A 21,753-nucleotide genomic window follows, 5' to 3' on the forward strand; every position below is an offset into this window, starting at 1 on the left:
ATCTCATCGTAGGCTTGCTGGACGGTGATGAGTTGGATGAGATCTATCATGTAATCGAGTTAGTTCTTGACGGGGATTGATCCCTAGTATCCACTATGTTCTAGATTGATGTTGCTACTACTTGGCTATGCTTAATGCTTGTCACTAGGGCCTGAGTGCGATGATTTCAGATCTGAACCTATTATGTTGTCTCCAATATATGTGTGTTTTAGATCCTATCTTGCAAGTTGTAGTCACCTACTATGTGTTATGACCCGGCAACCCCGGAGTGACAATAGCCGGAACCACTCCCGGAGATGACCATAGTATGAGGAGTTCATGTATTCACCGCGTGTTAATGCGTTGGTCCGGTTCTTTACTAAAAGGAGAACCTTAATATCCCGTAGTTTCCATTAGGACCCCGCTGCCACGGGAGGGATGGACAATAGATGTCAGGCAAGTTCTTTTCCCTAAGCACGTATGACTACATACGGAATACATGCCTACATTAGGCTGATGAACGGGAGCTAGTTACATATCTCTCCGTGTTATAGCTGTTACATGATGAATCACATCCGTCACACTCATCCATCACCGATCCACTGCCTACGAGTCTTTTACTACTGGTTCTCGCTACGTTACTTTGCCTAGGCTTGTCCCTTGCTACAAAAGGGATTGGGCCACTTTGCTGTTGCTGTCACTACTGCTGTTACTTGTCACTTTGCTGTTGCTATTATTGCTCCGCTGTTACTTGTTGCAAGACTTTGTTGGCTCTAACATCCCGTCAACAAGGCTTTTTCTGGCGCCGTTGCCGGGGATCGTCAAAGCTTTTTCTGGCGCCGTTGCTATCATACTACCTTGCTACTGATACTTTGCTTGCAGACACTAATCTTTCAGGTGTGCTTGAATTGACAACTCAGCTGCTAATACTTGAGAATATTCTTTAGCTTCCCCTTGTGAGCGAATCAATAAATTTGGGTTGAATACTCTACCCTCGAAAACTGCTGTGATCCCATACGCTTGTGGGACATCACTGGGTCGTGTGCTTGCAGCGACTCGAGACTATTCCTTCCATTGTAGAATAAAATCATATCCACTCTGCGAACTAATGATCCCTTCGTGATGAAATAAATCCTTGACCGTGGTTGTAATGTAACCCGACAAATATATCCTTGAGAAATCCATATGTTTGAGAAATCCATAAGTGCTGTAGTTTACTACAGAGCACAAGTTGAAAAAAAAATCCAAGAGCTGGTCAATTAGATGACCCGACATTATATGTGACAGGGCGACTCTTCGGAAATAGTCAATTCTTTTGAGCTGGCTTAAAAATCCCAATTATTTAACACTGGTTATGATAAACCATGATGAAAATCCAGCCATATTGTCTATCAAAGATTTATTTTCCCCTGCAGAAATTTATGCTTTGACCCGGTTTGAAGACCGACATGATATGTATGTATGATGCATGATGCAATGCAAGATGATGCATTTATATGATTGAATAGTGATGGGTTTCTGAGAAAAGGTAACACCATAATATGGCATCAAGTTATTTTTAAAAAGACGGCTCAGTGAGTCATGGTGGGTAGACGGGCTTGCAAGGCTCTAGTCGTACCCAAGAGGTTTGTGCAATAACCTCTATAATTTAGACTAGCGGATCAGGCTCACATCAAGCTTGAGTGAAGCAGGTTCTGTGAACCCATGGTTTGTCTATTTTCCATATGCTGGCTCTCACAAGCACCTCAATGTTTTAACTTCGGGAAGTTCAGGGTCCAAGATTGGATTGACTCGCCAAGAGTACATGGGGCCTATAGGACGAGTCGCAAAACATACAATCCAGTATAACCATTGTAATACGTTAATTTTTTGCTAGCCAAGAGGGTATTCAGGCTCAACTCGGTGAGTTGGAAGCCCCCAAGTGACCTATGATCAAGGAAAAGCCGAGCATAGGATTGCAGAAGCCAATGCTCTTATTGCTAAACAACCCGGGGACTAGTAGCCCCCAAGTAAGTCGGCTTAATTCTCAAGAACATAAATTGGTGCCTATGTTTTAACCGTGCATAATGGCAACTCTGGTCCTCTTTGGCTTACCAGTATCCATGTTTGAATGAGCGCAACGTGATGGCTTATCCTCTTTGATACTGATAGCGCCCATGATCGAATGACCTCCTTGGCAGTGGCTCATCCTCTTGGGCGGTTTTTAAATCATCCACCAATGAGGCAGGGCACCCATGTTTGGGCGGTCACATCATGGCGATTAGTCTTCTTGGGCGACCTTAAATCTTTTCGCCAATGAGGCAGCAGCCCCCAGGACCGGCTTAACTTCCCTATAACGACCCAGGGTTCTCGAATTATTCAGCCCGGTTGAATCTGCTGAGCCATGCCTGTATAGCCCCCGAGTCTTAAGTCGACTCAAGGAGGCGGCTTGAGAATCTCCATACTTGATTGTGACATAAACCGACATAAGGTTGATGGTTGAATGATGGATTTATCCAAACTGTAGATGTCGTAGTGAGCTGACAATCTTGGTGACGCTCATCACTTGTCTTTGGGAAATATTGTGGCCAAGTTGTGTGTATATGCATTTTTGCCCATGCTTTATTCTTCGGTAGTCCGGCTCTCGTGGCTCGTCGAGAGCGATTTTTTCTTTTCTTTGTCGCTTGATTTGAATTACCGGCTCAACGATGCCGGCTCAATTTGTAGCTTCACCGGGGATGTTTCCTTCATGAAAAACTCTTCTGTTACATTTGATATGCTGAAGTATATAGTATTAGCCAACATGTCTATCCATTGAGCAACCCGACGCGAGTGGTAGATGGTCCGTAATTTGATGATGTTGTGTAAGACATGACTTAGCGACCCGACTCAAAACGAGTCAATCCTCTGTGTATCTGTGCCATCCCTGGATCAATATGCTGGCACACATAGTACACCAATGTATATATCAAAGTGCAATCACATGTAAATAACGTAAAATTTGATATATACCTCAAAATCTCAGTGGAAACAGTTAAGGGAGTGGAATCCCAATAAACACCAACGGTAGGTTGAGTGCAGACCGTGACCCTGAATCGTACTCTTACTCATCATAGAAAATATCTGTAACATAAGACGTTGCAGCCGTGTAGGTCAGCATATTGAATATGCCGGCAAGTAACAAAAGAGAGGGTGAAAAATATCATCTATACTATATGCATATATGGCAGGTGGGGCTGTAGTTTAAGTTTTACGTAAAGCAAATTTTTCCTACAACAAGAGAGAGGTAAAAGCAAAATTTACTACCGTGTTGGTTGTTAATGGGAAGGTTCCACCAACCATTTCTCATACCCAAGTTATCAATATTGTCCACATCAATAAGATTTAATGGTGTTGAGAAATTCCTGATAGTTTCAGTTCCTTCGGCTCAAGTTGTCCATGACCGTGGACACGGCTAATCGATTAGGTTTGAGTACTCTGCAGAGTTTTGCACACGTTCCCCACAAAATTTGATCGCCTCCGTTGGAGTCCTCGTACTTCCGGGTGTTTGAGAACCGGATGATCAAAACATGGTCGTTCAACGGGTTCCTCTGAGCCTCTGCCGACGCCGATCCAATCCTACCGTTCTTCTACATCTCGTAGGACCGCCCGTCCAGAGTCACCACATTGTCCAACCAAGACATAGCCCATAATGACTTGTGGCTGTGCAGGTAAGCCTTGGGTCTTGGAATATCCATCCATCTCTTTGAGCCTGGGTGAAGCTTTCCGCAAGATGTCATGGCGCTTCTCCATGCATCCCGGGTCCTCCGCTGGTTTTCCCAGGGAGCCCATCTGAACCGACCTTCACCCACATGTATATTTTGTTCTGAGGTCTTGCAAGTCTTGGAGTCTTCAGGTCTTGATTATTAAGTTTCTCACAAGACTCATGATAAACACTCAACCAAACCCCGTCTACTAGGAGCATAGCAAAATAACGTCCCGACCAAAGTAACAAGGGTTTAGGGGTGCCTATCATAACATACTACTTAATAACCAAAGTTTCCAAGTACCTACTTGCATGTAATGGGTGAATAAGGTTGAAACTAATGCAATAAAACCATAGGTAAAAATATGATCAATGTGAACTTGCCTAGTATTACTTGATGAAGATAGTCACTCTCATAATCCTGATAATTCTACTCGTCAAAATCCAAGCAATCTATCGTAAATGAATATCATTAAATAAACATTCATGCCAAAAGGAAGAACCAAAAGAACATAAGAACAGAACATGTCTTGGTGCAAAATAACAACATACCAAGATTTAATAAGAAAAGATAGGGCCTTATGGTGTTGTAAAAGGAAAGGTGAAAGGGGTCAACTCAAAAGAGTCAAAGGATGATCAACTATCTCTATATAAGCTCGACTTGCATACACTATGGGAGATGATAAAAATATTGGGAGAACAACATGAAATGTTGTTTGACAAATAGTATAAGACATAAGAATTTATTTGTAGAAAGAGTTTCTTTAAATGGAGCACTACAACTACAACACAAGTTATAGCAAATTGAAGTATGAATTGAATTTGCATTCAGAAGGTCAAAAGAAGTTGAACTGAAGTATGATGGTTATGTACAAAAGTATATGACATGAGTATTTAGGGGTAAAAGGAATCAATTGAAAAGGTGTTACGATTTGCAAGATACGATCAAATGAATGTTCGAATACAAATTTGAGTCTCTCAAATTTGTATGGTTCAAAGGTCGAAAGTAATGATGCTACTGGATATAGGAGATCAATATGAACATGTAGAAAAAAAGAATTACTAGATTTGAAATAGCGGATCAAAAGTTACAAATACTTCAATATAACATTGAATCAGCTTAGAACGATGTGAACACTTTTGGGCACTAATATATAAATCTGATTTGATGAAAATTATAAGTTGAAAATTTAAAATTAATGATACAAACAGGATGTTTACTTTGATACGAATCCGACACAATTGGATTCATCTAAAACGGAGCTACGGATAAGAAGATATGATCAAAAGAAGTTTGAATATGAGTGTGAACAAATTTTGAAATTTGAAAATTTCAAAAAGCTGATGTGATAGGTTCACCGGATAGGTGGGATCAAGACGAAACTCTAGGCGTGGGTTTCATCTAATTCGGATAAACGAGTAAAAAGTTATGACTACTTAAAAAATCAGGGCCAAACTGTTTTACGGAAGAAAAGTGCTATGTCTAAAAGAATTATAGGACTAATGTGTAAATACAGAGACTAATTGATAAATCTAATTACTCTATCGTATACTAGTGTAGGAATACTAGTCTAGAAATAATAAACTACGAGAGTACAAAAAAAACATGAAGAGAAATACCTTTAGAATGCAGAGTAAGAATTAATTCCAAAGAGGAGACCACTTCCAGAAATCCCGTCGGAGAGAAGAAAATATTTTTATTCAATAAACCTAGTCAAACCAAAAGATTGATTCAACCCGAAGTAGATGATTTTTGGATGCTCCTATGGATCTATATTTATAGGTGGAAAGAAGGTCTAAGGTCAATAGATAGACAATGTGGGACTAAACACACACGAAAAGAGGAGAACAGGAGAGAGAGGAGCCGCATGGGCGAAAAGGATTCGGCCAGCCGCATAGGAAAATCCGGCAGTTTTTTTTCTCCTCGGATGAATAGTACGGAGTGAACAGTGCCCTTTTCTTTTTTGAAAATAAACACAAAAAAAAATATAAACGAAATTAAGAGGATATTTTATATAGGCATACTATATATCAAAAATTTCACAATAAAATTTCCTATAACATGAACATATTTTCAAGACCAAGTAAAATACTTTTTAAAAAAATTATTTTTTTGCAATAACTTTAAAACGAAAAGAAATTTGAATTTCAAATAAATTGCAAATACTTAAAATTTGAATTAAGACATTGTCTCTAATTTTGGAGTGTCATTTTCCTCCTCTCATTTGATTTTTTTATCAAAGGGTTTTGAAAATATTCAAACTCAAAATTGAAAAGGGATTCAAAATATAAAATTTTGGGAAAGTCATTTTATTCCCTCTCATTAATTTTTTTAAAAGTTTGAAAATCCACTCAATTTCAAACAATCAATCACATGTCATTCAAACAAAGAAAATCCTAATTATTTATTTGTTATAACATTCCAAAATTTATAATTTTGGAATGTATAAATTACCACACTTAAAATGAATCTCGTCCTCGAGATTCGAAGAGGCTAGAAAGAAAAGGTTAGGGTTTGTGGGTCTTCTAACAAATCCAGTCTCCTGCAAGGTAGGGTGCTACCACACTTAAAATAAGAGTTACCGGTCCCTCAACTTTTTTAACAATCCTTTGGGGTCTTGGCATGTAGCTACTCACATTCTTCATGGTAACTTCTTTGGTGATGCTCTTCCATTATACTCTTAATGTTTTCCATCAAAATCAAGTGCTCTTTTGTTGATATAAGCTTCTTCTGGCACTCGGTCTTCTTAACTCACAAGTCTTGTGACCATTCTAAATAACCTATCGATGATTCTCATGGTGGTGTACCATTTGTGGTTATCCTGTAGTGAGAAGGGTCTTGGTTTCATCCTCGCCGTAAAATTTCCTACGCGTGACAACAAATGCCATGTACATGGGGCTTTCATCATACCATTCTAAGGCTTAAACAGAAGCTTCAAAGAGCGTCATCTCTCAGTATGGGTAAGTCTCTCAGATTTACCATTCCGAATAGCAAGAGAATGATAAGAGTAAGTCATCATGGTGGCCAAGCCATGTCGCACTGAAATCATTACCTTGTATAAGGTTTAGTGAATCTCGTATTCTAACACTTGGGCATACCCACAAGCATTTGTCGAATTTCTCTTTTACACGAACAAAGTTCAGATAAACCCAGGGATTCTGCAAGCTGAACAAACATCTATCGTTTCTTCACAACTCTCGGGTTTAAGCATGCTCCTAAGAAACGTTTGCTGATCCATCATAGCTTATTCCTTCAATTCTCTTGGGGTTACCTTCATGAAAATCTTGGGATGCACCTTGGTAATGATTGAATTCCTTGAACTCCTTTTTCCTTGCCATTGGTTTGTTTAACAATCAAAGTGTTTGTTCCTCATTTTAAATCTGTCCTCAAAATTGCAATACCAAGGTACATTATTCATCTGTTGTCATCCCCATAGTTTGATATGATCCAACATTTCCTTCAATTGTATTCACTGGGTTTGACTCCTTGGTATGCATGGTACATTCTTACTTATTGGATCCTGTGGGTTTACCGATTACTACCACACTTAAAATTGAAATATACTCATGCCTGCATAGACCATATTTTCTCATATCCTGGAAAAGGGTCAGAGATCTTTGTTCACACAGAAACAACTCATACAATTTCATCATAGGAAAGCATGAGACAATAAATTTACATTGTTTCATGAAGTTATTACAATTCCCAGAGACTTCCGTTATAAAATTTAACTCCATAAACTCATGAAAACAAGAGTGCTTCATGTCACACTTATTACCATTGTCAAAACTTAACTACTCCATTTTAGCTTTCTTCCCCTATGGACAATTACTAGTATAATGTCCCACTTCCTTGCAACGAAAACAAATGAGTTCCGACAAGTCTCGGGGCTTCTTGGTGTTTGCTTTTACTCCTTGGGTTTCCTTCTTCCTCCTTGGGCACATATTGGCATAGTGACCTAAGGTCTTGCATTTAAAACATGTGATATGACTCAACTCCTTATCTGCAGAGATTTGGCTTTTTCGAGTGTACTTTCTCTTCTTTCCGGACTGCTTCGTTCTGGTTAGTACTTCCATTTCATGTGATCAAACTCTACTTTTTCTGTCGGGAAGTTTCCGAGACACTCTTTGTTGGGGATATTATCTGTTGTGTGACCCGCCCTAGCTGGGCCGGGTCACCAAGCGGGTGACTCATCCTTTGGCGATTCAAGATTTGGCCCAGTAGGTCCAGGAGCTGGATGACGGTTCAAGATCCTCGTGGAGAATCAATCATCGGGGAGTTCTCCAGTCTTGGAAAGCACGACGGCTTAGACATAGAAAGAATCATGACTTGTATGATGGCAAGGACTCTTGTAAACCCTAAGGGCTCGACCTGTATATAAAGGCAACTCTGAGGGAAGGAGAGGGCAGGTTAGAAATCATTGAGAGCTAGGTCAGGTGAGTTACGCCCTCCTTGTAACCGAAACATCATCAATACAACACAAAGCAGGACGTAGGCTTTTACCTCCTCACGAGGGGCCGAACCTGGGTAAATCTGTGTCCCGCTCCCGTTCAACCCCTTTGAGTCGCCACCAAGGTGCGATGGCTCCAACACTAAGTCCTTTCACGAGGACATCTGCCGTGACAAAACCACGATAGTTGGCGCCCACCGTGGGGCCTACGCGGCTGGGCTCATGACCCAGAGCCGCCGCGGAAAGTACTACATCGACAACTCGTTGTGGGGGCCCGAGGCTGATTCAATCGAATCCGGCTACAGAGTTCCCTTCGGCAAGGTCAACATCTTCATCGGCATGGTCAGAGCACCCGTGCCTGAGCCGAACACCTCCACCGACATCATCGAGCCGGCCAGGTATATCCGTCCCGTTGCGATACCAAACCTGACACGCCCGGTCTTCGTTGGCTTCACGCAGGATTCTGATGAACGAGAGCGATCGGCGACCCAGGAGACTACACCGGTCGACACGGACGACGAGTCATCCATGGACGACACAGATTCAATTCAGTCTCTGCACGGGGGCTGCCTCTTGGCCCTAAGGGACCCATCACTGTCGATGGTGACAGGAGGATAGCAAAGGAGTGTGAGGAAGGAGATGCGGCTCACGCAGAAATCGCCTGTGCTGCAGAAGAACTCAAATATCACCAAGCCAATGTTGATCCGACAGATATGTCGCCCCTCAAGAAGCCAACAACAGATGCTGAGCCGCCCCTCAAGTTCAAACCGACGGATGACACTAAGATGGTGGACTTCGTTCCTGGCGACTCATCCAAGCAGTTTACTATCGGGGCGGGTCTGGATCCCAAATAGGAAAGCGCGCTCATCGAATTCATCCATGAGAATCAGGACATCTTCGCATGGAAACCTTCTGACATGCCTGGTGTACCGAGAGAATTCGCTGAGCACCACCTTAATGTTGACCCTAAGGAAAAGCCGATTCAGCAATATCTTCGCAGGTTCAATGAGGAGCGACGCAAGGCAATCGGGGAAGAAGTCGCCCGTCTTTTGGCCGCCGGATTCATCGTGGAGGTCTTCCACCCTAAGTGGTCGGCTAACCCGGTCCTGGTGCTTAAAAATAACGGCACTTTCCGCATGTGCATCGACTACACCGACCTCAACAGAGCTTGTCCAAAGGATCCTTTCGCCCTTCCCCGCATTGATCAAATCATTGATTCGGTGGAGGGCTGCGAGCGTTTGTGTTTCTTGGATGCCTACTCCGGATATCACCAAATCAAGATGGCTATGGAAGATCAGGAGAAGACAACTTTCATAACCCCGTTTGGGGCTTTTTGCTATGTATCCATGCCGTTCGGGCTCAAGAGCGCTGGGGCGACTTACCAGCGCTGCATCCAAAACTGGCTCCGTGGCCAAATCGGACGCAACGTCCACGCTTATGTTGATGACATTGTGGTTAAAACTCGTAAGAAGGAGACGCTCTTGGAGGATCTCAAGGAAACTTTTGACAATCCGCGGGTGTATCAGATGAAGCTTAATCCCATCAAATGTGTTTTTGGCGTTCCCGCAGGAAAGTTGTTGGGTTTCTTGGTGTCCGAACGCGGCATTGAGGCCAACCTGGACAAAATCAAAGCAATTACTTTGCTTGGGAAGCCAGCGAATATCAATCAAGTTCAACGCATGGCAGGTCGCATCGCGGCTTTAAGTCGCTTTATAAGCCGCCTGGGGGAGAAAGCTATTCCCCTCTATCAGTTGCTTAACAAAGCTGATCGCTTCGTTTGGACGGACGAGGCCAATGAAGCTTTTGCAGCCCTGAAGCAGCAGCTGGTTAACCCTCCAGTTTTGGCCGCCCCCACTGAAAAGGAGCCTATGCTTCTATACATCGCGGCGAATTCCAAGGCGGTGAGCGTGGCAGTAGCTGTCGAACGGAAGGAAGAAGGAAAAGAATATCCGGTACAACGGCCGGTGTATTTCATCAGCGAGGTGCTAACCCTCTCCAAACAACGTTACCCGCACTGGCAGAAGTTGGTTTATGGGGTCTTTATGGTGAGTCGGAAGCTCAAACACCATTTCCAAGAACATCCTATCACGGTGGTTAGCTCCACCCCTCTTGGGGACATCATCCAGAACCGGGGAGCAACGGGGCGAATCGCCAAATGGGCGATTGAGCTTGGGCCGCACCACGTGCGATATACGCCTCGCACGGCCATCAAGTCCCAGGCATTGGTCGACTTCATCAATGATTGGACCGAATTGCAGATTCCGGAAGACAGGCCTGAACTCACGTACTAGACTATTTATTTTGATGGGTCTAGGCAATTGGAAGGCTCGGGGGCTGGTGTGGTGTTGATTTCACCCTAGGGAGACAAGTTCTGTTATGTTCTTCGACTCATGTTCCCGTGCACCAACAACGCTGTGGAGTATGAAGCTTTGCTTCATGGTTTGCGACTCGCCAAGGAGATGAACCTCACGCACATCAGATGTCTTGGTGATTCTGATCTGGTGGCTCAACAAGTTTCAGGTACATGGGACTCTCGGGACCCCTTGATGGTGGCTTACAGAAGGGCCGTGTCTGATGCGGCGGGTCATTTCCATGGCTACCAAGTCAATCATATCGACCGGCGACTTAACGAAGCAGCTGATGCCCTCTCACGCCTCGGCTCGCAACGTAAGCCGGTTCCTCCTAATGTTTTTCTGGACATTTTGCATAATCCTTCCGTGAGGTTTCCCTCAGAAGAGGAGTTGGCGATACCAGATCCTGAGTCCCAGCTGGTGGCGGTTCTCCGTGTTATGCCGGATTGGGCTCTTCCTTATTTGGCGTACCTTACACGAGGCGAGTTGCCTTCGGATGAGGTGTTGGCTCGCCAAATCATCCGTCGGAGCAAGTCCATGGTCATCATCAACGGCGAATTATATAAGCGAAGTACCTCGGGGGTATTTCAAAGATGCGTTTCTTCCGATGAAGGGTGCGTAATTCTGAATGAGATCCATGCCGGAGATTGTGGGCATCATGCCGGGTCACGTTCCCTGGTCTCAAAGGCGTTCCGACATGGATTCTTTTGGTTGATGGCTCATGCAGACGCAGAACATATAGTTCGTCGATGTGATGGCTGTCAACGTTATGGCCGACAGGCCCATGTGCTGGCTCAAGAGCTGAGGATGATCCCTATCACCTGGCCCTTACGGTCTGGGGGTTAGATATGGTTGGCCCCTTTAAGTTGTCATCCAACAAGAAAACTCATCTGCTGGTGGCGGTTGATGAATTCACCAAGTGGGTCGAAGCAGAACCTGTCGGTAGTTGTGATGCAGAAACGACCGTCAAATTCTTGAAAAAGTTGATCTTCCGGTTTGGATACCCACACAGTATTATCACTGATAACGGTACCAATTTATCACAAGGAGCAATGCAGGATTTTTGCCTCCGTGAGCACATCCGGCTTGATGTATCTGCGGTCGCTCATCCACAATCTAATGGGCAGGCGAAACGGGCAAATCAGGAAGTACTGCGAGGAATCAAGCCCCGACTTATGGTTCCCCTGGAACGCACCCCGGGATGTTGGGTTGAGGAGTTGCCTTCAGTGTTATGGAGCATCCGAACCACCCCGAACCGTTCTACGGGTTTTACTCCCTTTTTCCTGGTGTACGGAGCAGAAGCCGTTCTTCCCAGTGACATTAGGCATGACTCGCCCAGAGTTGCTGCTTATGTGGAACAGGACAACGAGTTGGCACATCAGGATTCTTTGGACGCTTTGGAGGAAGCACGCGATCTGGCTACCTCCCGATCGGCTATTTATCAGCAGGACTTGCGGCGTTATCATAGCCGCCAGGTCAAGAGCCGAGCTTTTCAGGAGGGCGACTTAGTGCTCCGTTTGATCCAAGATCGCACTGGCATGCATAATTTGTCACCACCATGGGAAGGACCGTTCGTCGTCAGCAAAAACCTTCGCAACGGGTCATACTATCTGGTGGATCTTCGGCCTGATCGGCCAACCACGGAGGCTGAGTCAACTCGCCCCTGGAACATAGCCCACTTGCGGCCTTATTACACTTGAGCTATTGGCTCCATTTTTTCTTCTCTCATCTTTTGAAAAAATTGTAAGTCTTTCATTTATATAAAGCAATAAAGTTGATGCCCACGAATTCTAGGTCTTGCCTGCCACTTCATCTTATTGAAAGCATGGATCTTTATTGCTCTTCGACAAGTCGCCCAAGCATGGGCGCTATCCATACCAGAGAGCATAAGTCGCCATGCTGCACTTATTACAACACTGGGTATCGATAAGCCAAAGAGGATCAAGTCGCTACAAGCGCGTGATTCAAACATGGGCGGCTTATATGATTCTGGGGATTAGGCCGGCTTACTTGGGGGCTATTAGCTCCCAAGTCGTTTTGTGGTAAGAGTGTATACGCTTCTAAAATCCTATGACCGGTCTTTCCCCTAATAATAGGTCACTTGGGGGCTTCCTCTCAGTGAGATCAGCCTTACTACCCATTTGGCTAGCGAAAAATTACCGCATTACAAATGGTTATACTGGACTGTGTGTTGGCCGAATCGCCATATGGACCCTGAACTCGCCTTGGTTAAAACATGCATGGTACCGGCTAGCGCCACACATGGAGAATAGAGAAACCATTGGTTCATTGAACCTGCTTCACTGAAGCTTGACTCGTGCCTGATCAGCCGGTCTAAATACTTGAGATTTTTTACACAAAAAGTCTCCCTCGGGTAGCACTTGAGTTTATCTAACTCGTCTTATCCTGTCGTGACTTGAACGAGCCGACGAAATTCTTACTTTCACCTTCCTGGCACTGCCACAAGGTTTCACAAATTTTTACGACTCGCTGGATCTTTTTGACCCAGGCTCTTCTGCATACAATTCGCCAGAACATCTTGAGTCAGTTATTATTTATTATCATCCATTACTCACTGAGATGGTTTGATGTATGTTTTTAGCCCAACAGGTTGATGGTCAAAATCTCTACTGACATGGCGGGTCAAGCATCATAAGGCGCCCTGAGGGCGACACAAGTTTTTTTCAATATCACAGCAAGGAATTATTTTCTACACTAACCTATTACATTGCTCGGATGGCCGATTCAGTAAAGGTCATTTTTGCTGGTGCCTCCGGGTCAGCTTGCCCTGAGCTCTGGCCGACTTCAAGTTGTAAGTCGCCTAGCACCCAGTTAGATTTGGATAGAGCGGCAAATTCGTCTTCATCATTCAAGAATGCCGAGATATCCGCCTCCAAATCAAAAGGGTTTTTGGGCCGACGAGGAGTCAGGCTGGTGGTCACAAAGGTTGGCGGGTTTACTTTCTTGTTCTTCTCGTCATAAGCAGCTTGATATTTTGACAAGTCCAAGCTTGCTGCTAGCTGAGTCGCCGCCAAGCGCGATTCCCTGATGACAGGCTGATAATCATCTTGAGTAAATTCTGACTCGTCGTCTTTGAGCTGTGGGAAGCCGGCTCCTACATATTCGGTTTCAGTTCTGGAGCATACGCCAAACACCGACTCAGCATAGTCAGTACCCCTTTCCGGGCGGCTGATCGGGTCAGCTCACCTATCTGAGGTGGAAGGGCAGATAAGCAGCCAAGCATCTTTTTGATTGATGTGATTGGTTCCTTGGCGCCCTTCACTGCTTTCACGGTCAGCACACTCCCAGTATACAGCTGCTCAGTCAATGTGTAAATCGCCTTTAGCCTCAAGATGCAGTCGTCCTGAAGTTTGGCGGCTCTCGGGCCTGCATTAAGGGACGATAATGGTTAGTGCTTTTTTCACACTATTTTTTTTCTCTTGCAAAGTACAAAATCAAGGATTTCCTTCTTACCAAAGATGGCCTGTGTCATGTTGGAGATATGTTTCTTTAAGCCGCCCAGCTCTTGTTGCACAGTGTCTATCTTTGTTTCAAAAGATGACCCGGCCCTTGGGGGCTAATGAGAAAGGTATGCATTAAGGCGTACCTCATGTTTACTGTTCATTATATGGAGCAGACTCTTGTCGAGTTCATAACTTGTTTCCAGGCGACTTGCGAAGCCGGAGCAGAGCTCTTTAAACTCAAGATTTTCATATTGAGAGAGTTTTGCCTTGGAAATTTCATGTCCAGTAGAAGGATCGGATGATGTTGATACATGCTTCGATAAGACTGCCGAAGCCGGCTTAGAAAAGCTAGTACCAGTAATGATTACAGCGTCAGGATCTTCAGTCGCCTTCAACGGATTTGGCGGGTTGGGCGTTTCCATGCCTTCCTTGGAAGAACTTGGAAGGTCAACCCGATCATCAGGTATATCTTTCGCGGGGTCAACACGAGCCGGTGCTGGCATTTATTTAAGTTCTGGAGCCGGGGTGGAAGTTGAGCCGCCAGTCTTTCTCTTCTTCGCTTGTTCTCTAAAGGAAAAGAGGGTCATGCTTAAAAGCAAGCATCATCAGTATCAGGAAGAACATAAGTATTATAAAGAACTTACCCTGGTACGCGAACCATTGGCGGAAGGGCTGACATCACTGAGTCGCCTGAGGAAGGGGGAGAAGTCTGCAAAAAGTAATATATCAAAATATGAGCGGGTCACAAGTATGATCCAAAAGAAAATGAAGGTGGACATCGATAAAGGATACCTCATGTTGCCGTTTCTTAGTGGGAGTCTTCACTGGTAACCCAGACACTAAATCTCCTGAGTGGCTCCGAGTCTTCCGATAGGAAGCGTGTTGCGATTTCTTCAAGAGAAAATTAGGATCCAGACAAGCATTCGGGTGAGACATGGGAACTTTCCCACAAACCCGCCTGGCCGACTTAGGCGGAGGAGAAGGTGAGTCGGAAGAAATAGAAATTACCTCTATGCCGTCATCTTGGCTTTCATTATCATCATTCTATACATAAGAGATGCAGAGATATAAGCACAAATTATAGCAACGGATGTCAAAACAAAGAAGATAGAATTTTACCTCTGAAGACACGTCGCCGGTTTGGGACTCGTCCACATCGGACGATTCGGTGATGGCGGCTTTGCTTTTACCCTTGGTTTTCTTTTTTGGAGGTGGCCTCGCTTGCTTCAGGGCCATCTTCTTCAGCCTCTTGGACAAGAATCGGTCGCCTTTCTGAAGTGGAATTTTTATTATGCGAATCAGAATCCAAGTAAGTCAGAAAGAATGAACCAAAGGTGGGTTAAATTATTTACCTTAGGAGCCGGGTTAATCTTGCAGAATGGCTTGAGCCCTATTTGGCTACACTTGGCCATGGGCTCGCCGGTTAACTTCTTGATAATGGTCACAATATCATATTTTGTGAGTGCTGTGCGGAAGTAGCATTGGGGGTGGTCCAAAGTGCCATCAAACTCACACATCAAGCCGTCTCGACGACTCAAGGGAAGGATGCGCCATTCCACCCAGCAGCGGATCAGATCAACCCCAGTAAGACCATTGTTCGTTAGAGATCGTAACTCGGATATCACCAGAATAAAATGCAACTCCTCTTCTTCGGTGAGCTTGTCTGGAAGTTTAAAGTTTGTAGGTAGGCGTTCCTTCCTATAGCCGAGGAGTTTGTTTTCACCCGGATTAGAAGTTTCCTGGCAATAAAACCAAGACTCGCCCCAGCCTTTGGGATGGCTAGGCATGGAGAGTGATGGGAATGAGCTGTCCCTGCGACGTTGAACGTTGACACCTCCAAGTTCTAAGCTGGGGCCATTGGCAAACTCGGTTTGGCGATTCAAATGAAAGAAGTACCAGAACAAAGGGACTGAAGGTTCCATCCGCAAGTAGGCTTCGCAGAATACTTGGAACTGACATATGTTGCTAATCGAGTTGGGGCCCAGGTCTTGGAGGTGGACGTTCATGAAGGCCATAACATCTCTGAGGAATTTTGACCATGGCGGCTTAAACCCCTGTTCGAGGTGCTCAGCAAAAACAACTATCTCCCCTTCCTTCGGGTTGGGGATTTCTTCGCCTAATCCGGATCGCCATCCGATAACTTCTTTCGGGTCAAGATTCCCCATCTTCATGCAGTCGTTGAGGAAGGCGTCGTCAACTTTGGTCGGGAGCCAATCGGCTTTGAAAACGGTACCCATAGCTACAGAGGAAAAGGTCACGGATAAATTAACTCACCAAACGCTTGCTGAGTGGCTAACAGGATCTGTTAACTCACTGAACATTTGTCAAGTGACTAAGGGAATCTGTTGACTCACCAATAAGGGACCGGATCTGGGCACAAGGGCGACTTAGGTCTTTCCCATTGTTTAGGGAGACAACCCAGAGCCTCAGAGATGTTCATTAAAACGGTAAAGTGCGGATCTATAAACAGGTTTTTACACGGCACGCAGTAAAATATAGATCTACGAGCAGGTAAAAATGGATAGAAAAGAGCCTGGATAAGGTGAAATAGCTTATGGCTAGGGTAAAAACAGTGAGATTGATTTGACATAAGCCTTTCTTAGTTCCTCGAAAGGAGCTAATCGATTGGGAATATGGTCGATATTATCGCGCCTACAACTTCTACGAATCAATCAACATATATGGAAGTGTTCGAGGTGCTCTAAGGAACCGGCGAACGATGAACATCGAGGAGCTAAGATCTGTTTCTAATGGCGAAAGGTTGACCTGATGTTGGTGTCCGGAGGTGACCGAGAGAGATCCTCGGCGAATGCTGCGTCCTTGGTCGGCCTGGAGATGCGTCGAACGCGGTGGCCGGAGACGAAGTTCCTCGGGCGGCGATGGAGTTCTTTGTGCGGCCGCGAGGAAGAAGAGGCCAACGAAATGGGTAGGTGGAGATGTTCTGTGCCCCTTTCCCCGAGCCTATTTATTGGGTCGATCGTTGGAATCAAGGCGTCTCGCGCGGGAACTGAAGACAGGATAAAGATTTGCCATAATAGCGCCAAAATTTTCGGGATATCTGTGCCGAGAGATCCGTTGGGGATTGCGTCATCATTTTTTCCGAGATTAAAGGGATAAGATGATGTCATCAAGAAACGGTTCAGCAACTTGGATATTTCTGCAAAGGATGGCGGTTTAGGCGTATGATACATAAAAAAGAGCAGAATGAGTCGCTCCTGCCTAGGTAAGAGTATTGGCGTGAACGGGTTCAAGTCAATCTGGGGCCTAATGTTGGGGATATTATCTGTTGTGTGACCCGCCCTAGCTGGGCCGGGTCACCAAGCGGGTGACTCATCCTTTGGTGATTCAAGATTTGGCCCAGTAGGCCCAGGAGCTGGATGGCGGTTCAAGATCCTCGTGGAGAATCAATCATCGGGGAGTTCTCCAGTCTTCGAAAGCATGACGGCTTAGACATAGAAATAATCATGACTTGTATGATGGCAAGGACTCTTGTAAACCCTAAGGGCTCGACCTGTATATAAAGGCAAGTCCCAGGGAAGGAGAGGGAAGGTTAGAAATCATTGAGAGCTAGGTCAGGCGAGTTACGCCCTCCTTGTAATCGAAACATCATCAATACAACACAAAGCAGGACGTAGGCTTTTACCTCCTCACGAGGGGCCGAACCTGGGTAAATCTGTGTCCCGCTCCCGTTCAACCCCTTTGAGTCGCCACCAAGGTGCGATGGCTCCAACACTAAGTCCTTTCACGAGGACATCTGCCATGACAAAACCACGACACTCTTGGCTTTTCTTCATGCCCTCCTATGAAAATGTCCTTCCTCTCCACATGAGTAACATGCAATGGAGAAAAATCTAGTTAGGCTTTGTCCATCAGGGTCTTCTATACTTTCCTTCATCATAGGTTCTTCTAGAATCTTCTTCTTGAGGGTTTCCTTCATTACTTCTTTCTGCTGCTTGACAACTTGTTGCACCTTGGGGTAAATGTGGCACTGAGTTGGGTAGTGGGTGGTTCCTTCACACAAGAAGCAAGTCACCTGACTAGTTGGGCATTCCTCCCCTGGGTGATTTTCTTCACAATGAGGGCATCCATCTTGATGTTCTTCCTGGGTATGCCCTATTTCTCCACAGATCTTGCATGCACAAGGCTTATTCATCGGGTTATCATAACACTTTTGAATAAGACGGGATTTTAACAGAGTCTTCTTGAATTCTTCCCAAGTTATTGCACCTTGCTTTCCATGGATAGCTTCATGCATCTTCCACCAAGTTGCAGCACCTACTACAAAGTACCGAAGAGCATACTGGACCATCTCTTTTCTTGCAACAAAGTTGCTCCTTAGGTGATCCTCTATGGTCTGAATCCATTGTTCCATCTCCAAGTGAGTCATCGATCTAGAAAACACAAGTCCATCTACATTCATCATCTATTGGGTCCAAGGGGTTTGGGATGAGATGGGTAAGGGAGAGAGGGATAGAGGGAGATACACACAATACAAACAATACTTTGTGAATAGGTTTTATTTGTGGCTCTCGGAAAACACACACAAATGACTGCTCACAAATCATCGTGTCTAACGTGGGTACATAACACGGCTTTGGACTTCTAATGGCCATATAAATATCAGAACGCTTTAGGGTCTTCAAATTCTTCGGGTTTTCAGAGTGTTCAATTGGTGCAGCTTCAATTCTTCGAATGCATGGTGAAATCCTCTTTACTTTGAAGTGGCAATAAGTTGTTTTCATATCTCGCCCTTCTTTAAGTGATCTCAGTTGATCCTTCGTGTGGTCAAAGGGAAAGGGTATTGTCTAACTATTTGGACTAAGAGAGAATAGTTGATAAAACTCAGAAAAGATGAGATGTAAAGGATCTTTTGAAAATAAAGTTTTAGAGATATCATGTCCTAGGAGCATTCCAGTTTCTAGGGTCACATCCTACAACCAACATGTGCTTTGATACCATATCTGTAGCAACCCGACTCAAAATGAGTCAAGCCTCTATGTATCTGTGCCATCCCTGGATCTATGCTGGCACACACAGTACATAATGTATATATCAAAGTGCAATCACATGTAAATAACGTAAAATTTGATATATACCTCAAAATCTCAGCGGAAACAGTCAAGGGAGTGGAATCCCGATAAACACCAACGGCAGGTTGGGTGCAGACCGTGACCCTGAATCGTACTCTTACTCGTCATAGAAAATATCTGCAACATAAGACGTTGCAGCCGTGTAGGTTAGCATATTGAATATGCCGGCAAGTCACAAAAGAGAGGGTGAAAAATATCATCTATACTATATGCATATATGGCAGGTGGGGCTGTAGTTTAAGTTTTGTGTAAAGCAAATTTTTCCTACAACAAGAGAGAGGTAAAAAGGAAAATTTACTACCTTGTTGGTTGTTAATGAGAAGGTTCCACCAACCATTTCTCATACCCAAGTTATCAATATTGCCCACATCAATAAGATTTAATGGTGTTGAGAAATTCCTCATAGTTTCAGTTCCTTCGGCTCAAGTTGTCCATGACCGTGGACACGGCTAATCGATTAGGTTTGAGTACTCTGCAGAGTTTTGCACACGTTCTCCACAAGATTTGACCGCCTCCGTTGGAGTCCTCGCACTTTAGGGTGTTTGAGAACCGGATGATCAAAACATGGTCTTTCAACGAGTTCCTCTAAGCCTCTGTCGGTGCCCATCCAATCCTACCGTTCTTCTACATCTCGTAGGACCGCCCGTCCAGAGTCACCACGTTGTCCAACCAAGACAGAGCCCATAATGACTTGTGGCTGTGCAGGTAAGCCTTGGGTCTTGAAATATCCACCCATCTCTCTGAGCCCGGGTGAAGCTTTCCGCAAGATGTCATGGCGCTTCTCCATGCATCCCGGGTCCTCCGATGGTTTTTCCAAGGAGCCCATCTGAACCAACCTTCACCCAAAGGTATATTTCATTCTGAGGTCTTGCAAGTCTTGGAGTATTCATGGTTTGATTATTAAGTTTCTCACAACACTCATGATAAACACTCAACCAAACCCCGTCTACTAGGAGCATAGAAAAATAACGTCTCAGCCAAAGTAACAAGGGTTTAGGGGTGCCTATCATAACATACTACTTAATAACCAAAGTTTCCAAGTATCTACTGATATGTCCATTTTGCATCATGCTTTTATGTTGATATTTATCGCTTTATGGGCTGTTATTACACTTCACGGTACAATACTTATGCCTTTTCTCTCTTATTATATAAGGTTTACATGAAGAGGAAGAATGCCGGCAGCTGGAATTCTGGCCTGAAAAAGGAGCAACTTTGAGATACCTATTCCGTGCAACTCCGAAAGCCGTGAAAAATCAACGAGGAATTATTTTGGAATTTATAAAAAATACTCGGCCGAAGAAGTACCAGAGGGGAGCCACTAGGATGCCACAAGCCTGCTAGGCGTGGCCTACCCCCCTGGCCGCGCCTAGGGCGCTTGTGGGCTCCCTGTTGGCCCTCTGGCTCCCCTCTTTTGCTATAAGGAGGGTTTCGTTCCAGAAAAAATCAAGAGGAGGCTTTCGGGAGGAATCGCCGCCGCCACGAGGTGGAACTTGAGCAGAACCAATATAGAGTTCCGGCAGGGCCGTCCTACCGGGGAAACTTCCCTCCCGGAGGGGGAAATCGTCGCCATCGTCATCACCAACACTCCTCTCATCGGAGGGGACTCATCACCATCAACATCTTCATCAGGACCATCTCATGTCCAAACCCTAGTTCATCTCTTGTAACCAATATCCATCTCGCGACTCCGATTGGTACTTGTAAGGTTGCTAGTAGTGTTAATTACTCTTTGTAGTTGATGCTAGTTGGATTACTCGGTGGAAGATTATATGTTCAGATCCTTGATGCTATTCAATACCTCTCTGGTCATGAACATAATTATGCTTTGTGAGTAGTTACTTTTGTTCCCGAGGACATGGGATAAGTCATGCTATAAGTAGTCATGTGAATTTGGTATTCATTCGATATTTTGATGCGTTGTATGTTATTTGTCCTCTAGTGGTGTTATGTGAACGTCGACTACATAACACTTCACCATTATTTGGGCCTAGAGGAAGGCATTGGGAAGTAATAAGTAGATGATGGGTTGCTAGAGTGATAGAAGCTTAAACCCTGGTTTATGCGTTGCTTCGTAAGGGGCTGATTTGGATCCACTAGTTTAATGCTATGGTTAGACTTTGTCTTAATTCTACTTTCGTAGTTGCGGATACTTGCGAGAGGGGTTAATCATAAGTGGGAGGTTTGTCCAATTAAGGGCAGCACCCAAGCACAGGTCCACCCACATATCAAACTATCAAAGTAGCGAACGCGAATCATATGAACTTGATGAAAACTAGCTTGACAGAAATTCTTATGTGTCCTCGGGAGCGCTTTACCTCCTATAAGAGTTTGTCCAGGGTTGCCCCTTGCTACAAAAGGGATTGGGCCACTTTGCTGCACCTTTGTTACTATTGCTACTTGTTACTTGCTACTTGCTACGAATCATCTTGTCACACAACTATCTGTTACCGACAATTTCAGTGCTTGCAGAGAATACCTTGCTGAACACCACTTGTGAGATCCTTCTGCTCCTCGTTGGGTTCGACACTCTTACTTATCGAAAGGACTACGATAGATCCCCTACACTTGTGGGTCATCAAGACTCTTTTCTGGCGTCGTTGCTGGGGAGTGAAGAGCCTTTGGTAAGTGGAATTTGGTAAGGAAACATTTATATAGTGTGCTGAAATGTATTGTCACTTGTCACTATGGAAA

Source organism: Hordeum vulgare, chromosome 3H, assembly GCF_904849725.1.
Source record: "Hordeum vulgare subsp. vulgare chromosome 3H, MorexV3_pseudomolecules_assembly, whole genome shotgun sequence".
NCBI lineage: Eukaryota > Viridiplantae > Streptophyta > Magnoliopsida > Poales > Poaceae > Hordeum > Hordeum vulgare.